The following is a 5624-nucleotide window of genomic DNA, read 5'->3' on the forward strand; positions in this document are numbered from 1 at the left end:
TTGCGAATGTCATCAGCCTCCGCCATCTTGCATAGTTCGCTGTCCATAGTTCGCTGTCCATAGTTCGCTGTCCATAGCCATGAGTCGCTTATTCATCATGGCCTTCCACCGAGGATACTCATGACCGTCAAAGATAGGGAAAGATACGTTCCTCAATCCTGCAGTCGACATAACTAAAACTCCAAGCGGTTAAACCAAAATCACACAGAACAAGGGAGTACCTTGCTCTGATAACAATTGAAAGTGCGTTATATCGACTAGAGGGGGGTGAATAGGCGATTTTTATGAAATTCTTCACTGAGGAATTTGCTGGTGAGGAAATTCCTAAATGAAGAACTACTAGCAGCGGAATAAGTACTCAGAAGTAAACATAACAGAATACAAGCATAGTCATCATGGCAAGATGAAGACAAACACAGAGTACAGAAAGCGTAAACACAGGATAACACAAGAAAGAAGACGGACAAACTGAAGAAATTGATCTGAGGAAATTGAGAAAGTCTTCAGTCAAAGTCTTCAAACAGATATGAATAGGCACACAACAACATACATGAGGAAATGAAAGAGTTGAGGAAATAGAACCAGTAGGCTTGGTGAAGACAATGATTTGGTAGACTAGTTCCAACTGCTGTCTCAGTTGTACATCTGGTTGGAGCGGCTGAGTATTTAAACTCGAGGACACCCAGTCCCGGACACACAGTCCTCACCGTATTCTCCTTGAGCTAAGGTCACACAGACCTCGCCTAATCACTCGTGGTAAGTCTTCAGGTGACTTCCGAACCTTCACAAACTCGGTCACTCGGCGATCCACAATTCCTCTTGGATGCTATAGACCTTGACGCCTAACCGTGTGGAAGAATCACAGTCTTCAAAGGTAACAAGCATCGGATCCACACAGGATCAATCTCTTCAGTGATGCTCAATCACTTTGGGTTGTAGGTTTGTTGGGTTTGGGTTTTCCTCACTTGATGATTTTCGCTCAAAGTCCTCGGAGGATGGGATGCTCTCAATTGACAAGTGTTAGTTTCTCTCGGAGCAGCCAACCAGCTAGTGGTTGAAGGGGGCGGCTATTTATAGCCTAGGGAGCAGCTCGACATGATAAGACATAAATGCCCTTGTCTGATATGACCGTTAGGTGGGTAGATATTTTGGAACCGCTGGCGCATAGCACAACAACGGTCGGAATTTTGACTATCAAAATCCTCAGGGCTATCATGTTCCTCACTGTGTAGGCAATTCACACTGGTGAATTCCTAACTCCTCAGTCAGAACAAATTCCTCAGAGACCAGAAGAACTTCGTCTCTATCACTGAAGAATATGACTGAACTGTATGAGATTTCCAATGGCTTCACTCGAAGGGATTGGTAGGTGTAGGATTTTGAGTTGAGCATCACATGAAAATTTTTCCTTAGTATTTCCTCGACCCCCTTTAACAGTACGGCGTTTCCTATGACTCAAGAAAGAGAAAATGAAACTACGAAAACAAAAGTCTTCACGCTTCATGTTCCTCGAATGAATACCAAGTCTTCAAGGTCACACCAATTTCTTCACTTTCAAAGTGTTCAGAAAGTCTTCAGATATCCAAAGTCTTCAGACGAAGAACTTCATTTTTAAGGGTTGACTTTCTTTGTAAATATCAAACTCCTCATAGACTTATAGACCTGTGTACACTCACAAACGCATCAGTCCCTTAACCTATAAGTCTTCAATACACCAAAATCACTAAGGGGCACTAGATGCACTTACAAAGATATTCCAATCCAACCATACGAATCTTGATCTCTAGCCTTCCCCAAGTTGCTTTCCACTCAAATAATCTTTCCACCAAATCCAATCCTATGAGAGAGAGTTGAGTGTTGGAGAGACTATCATTTGAAGCACAAGCGCAAGGAGTTCATCAACAACACACCATCTATTACCTTTTGGAGAGTGGTGTCTCCTAGATTGGTTAGGTGTCACTTGGGAGCCTCTGTCAAGATTGTGGAGTTGAACCAAGGAGTTTGTAAGGGCAAGGAGATCGCCTACTTCGTGAAGATCTACCCTAGTGAGGCAAGTCCTTCATGGGCGATGGCCATGGTGGGATAGACAAGGTTGCTTCTTCGTGGACCCTTCGTGGGTGGAGCCCTCCGTGGACTTGTGCAGCCGTTACCCTTCGTGGGTTGAAGTCTCCATCAACGTGGATGTACGATAGCACCACCTATCGGAACCACGCCAAAAATATCCATGTCTCCAATTGTGTTTGCACACTCCAATCCCATCCCTTTACTTTCTTGCAAGTTGCATGCTTTACTTTCCGCATCTCATATACTCTTTGCATACTTGCTTGAACCGTATCTTGATTGCTTGACTTGTGCTAAGTTGCTAAAATCTGCCAAGAACTAAAATTGGGAAAAGGTTAAGTTTTTATTTGGTCAAGTAGTCTAATCCCCCCTCTAGACATACTTTCAATCCTACAAGTGGTATCAGAGCTTTGGTCTCCATTTGCCTTGATTTTGATAGGTTTTGGTGATCATAGACTTGGTTTCACAACCTAGGAGAGTATGTCGTCTAGCGAGGGAAATTACCACCGTAGAGGTCCTTACTTTGATGGTACTAATTTTGCTAGTTGGAAGCATAAGATGAAAATGCATATTCTTGGACATAACCCCACCGTTTGGGCTATTGTGTGTATTGTCTTGCAAGGTGAATTCTTCGATGGGAGAGAACCAAACCGTGAAGCTACCATGGAAGAGTTGAAGATGCTGCAATACAACGCTCAAGCTTGTAATATCCTCTTCAACGGATTGTGCCCCGAAGAATTCAACAAAATCAGCCGCCTTGAGAATGCAAAGGAAATTTGGGATACTTTGATTGATATGCACGAAGGTACCGACTCCATCAAGGAATCCAAATTGGATGTGCTTCAAAGTCAACTTGACAAGTTCAAACTGAAGGATGGTTAAGGTGTCGCTGAAATGTACTCTAGGCTTGCTCTCATCACAAATGAGATTGGTGGCTTAGGAAGTGAAGAGATGACCGATAGGTTCATCATCAAGAAGATCCTAAGAGCTTTGGATGGAAAATATGATACCGTGTGCACATTGATCCAAATGATGCCCAACTACAAAGATCTCAAGCCAACGGAAGTCATTGGAAGAATTGTTGCTCATGAGATGTCACTCAAGGATAAGGAAGAGCTTCACAACAAGTCAAGTGGTGCTTACAAAGCCTCATGTGATGCTCCTACATCATCAAGTGAGAAACAAACCTTCAATGAGGAATTAAGCCTAATGGTGAAAAACTTCAACAAGTTCTACAAGAGTAGAAGCAAGGAAAGAAGTTCCAAGTCAAGGTCCTACAATGACAAAAGATCTTCGAGTCGTGAACGTAATTGCTACAATTGTGGAAGACCCGGACACTACTCCAATGAGTGTATGGCTCCCTACAAAAGGAGAGAAGATTCACCTAAAAGAAGAAGTAGAAGAGAAGAATCACCACCAAGAGAGAGAAGGAGTAGAGATGATCGTTATGAATGAAGAACCTCCTAGAGAAGCAAGGATTCGGAAAGGAAGGAAAAATCATCAAAGAGCTACACAAAGCGAAGACATCAAACTCATGTTGGTGAATGGGTATCTAGCTCCGACTCCGACCATCACTCCGAGAGAAGTTATCACCCCGACTCCGAATATACTCAAGATGAAGGTGTTTCTGGTCTAGAACTTGTGTCAACCAACTCCTACGACATATTTGACTCACCAAATGAAGGAATTGGAAGATTCTTCATGGCTAAAGGCCCAAAGGTATCACATCCCGAGTATGTTGATTTCAATAGTGATGAAGATGACTTGTTAGGTGATGATGATTTACTTGTTGACAATTCTAGTGATGAATACTATGATGAAACGTCAATTAATCATGCTAATCAAGATAAAACGAATGACAATGATAAGGAGAAGATTGAGCACCTAACTAAAGAACTAAACACTCTTAAGTTAGCTCATGAAACTACCTTGGAAGATCGTCGAGAACTTTTATAGACTCATGAGAAGTTACGCTTTGAAAAGCTCAACCTAGAGCAAGAGCATGAGTTTTTAAAGGCAATCAATGATGATCTTCGCAAGAAAAGTTCTTCTTACATTGCTAAGAGTTTACTCTTGTCTACTTACATGCCACAAGTAAAATCTAGCAACAAGAGTAAGAAAGATTCTTCTTGTAGTAGTAACAATAATCATGCTAAATCCAATGTTGTTGCTTCTAGTAGTTCTCTTGATTCCACTAATGATTCTCTTAGCCAAGTTACACTTGAGCAAGAAAATAGCTTATTGAAGGGAATTATAGAGAAAGGTGTTTATAAGAGCCTTGCCAGAAGTAAGCAATTTGAGGAGATTGTACGCAAGCAAGGAAGGCACCAGAAGAATCAAGGTGTTGGTTTTGAACGAAAGTTCAATGCCAATGGAGTTGAGTGGGAAGAAGATCAATACCCCAAGATGAAGTTTGTTCCTCAACAAGAGAAGTATGATCCTACTTCTTTCCAAGGGACACAAGCTCAAGATGATCTTACACCACAAGACCACAAGCAAAAAGGCAAGGACAAGCTTCAAGAGGAGATTGATGCATTTGAAGAAGCTCCCAAGGCCTTGGTCAAGTGGGTTCCCAAGACTACATCAAGTTCTACTTCATCAAGTATGACTGCAACCCCAAGGATTCCCATCAAGATGATGTGGATCCTAAAGTAGAAGGAGTAGAGAGTTCTTGAGGGTGACTCCGCCAACACACTTCACTCATATCATTTTTGCAAGGACAAGGGGAATCAACTTCCACATCTTGCAGTAGTTCAAGGAGTGACAAACCCTCTTGTTGATAAGACAAGGGACAAGGTAACCTAATGCTTTCATGGACATCATCTTGTGTGTGCATCACTCTATGTCTATGGATATCCTTGTTTGTTCCTTGTGGGACTAACCCGTGTAGGTATTGAAAGTGCAACTCACTCCAATGGATAGCTCCAAAAGATCTACATCAACATTGATCATCCACATCTTCAACACCTACATGAAGTCATCATCGACAAAACCCAAGGTTAGTTTATCCCTCTTAGGGGGGATATCATATCTAGGGGGAGCTTTACTCTAAGAATTGAGCTAAAGCAACTCTAATGGTGTGAACACAACAATGCTTTATGTCAAAGTGGTAACCCCACGTGTGCTTAACCGATGAGTATGACCTACGATCAAATGTCCCCAAGAAGGGAGGTATTACTGTTGTTCCCAATGATAAAAATGAATCCATTTCACAAAGATTAGTGACTGGCTATAGAATGGTAATTAATTTTAGAAAATTAAATAAAGCTACTAGGAAAGATCATTACCTCTTGCTTTTCATTGATCAAATGTTAGAAAGATTATCTAAGAACACACACTTTTGCTTTTTGGATGGATATTCTCGTTTCTCTCAAATACCTGCATCACAACCTAATGAAGAGAAAACCACCTTTACTTGTCCTTTTGGAACTTATGCTTATAGACGTAGGCCTTTTGGGTTATGTAATGCACCTACTACCTTTCAAAGATGTATGACTGCTATATTCTTTGACTTTTGTGAAAAGATTGTTGAGGTTTTCATGGATGATTTTTCCGTTTATGGA

This window comes from Triticum aestivum, chromosome 4B (genome assembly GCF_018294505.1).
Source record: "Triticum aestivum cultivar Chinese Spring chromosome 4B, IWGSC CS RefSeq v2.1, whole genome shotgun sequence".
NCBI lineage: Eukaryota > Viridiplantae > Streptophyta > Magnoliopsida > Poales > Poaceae > Triticum > Triticum aestivum.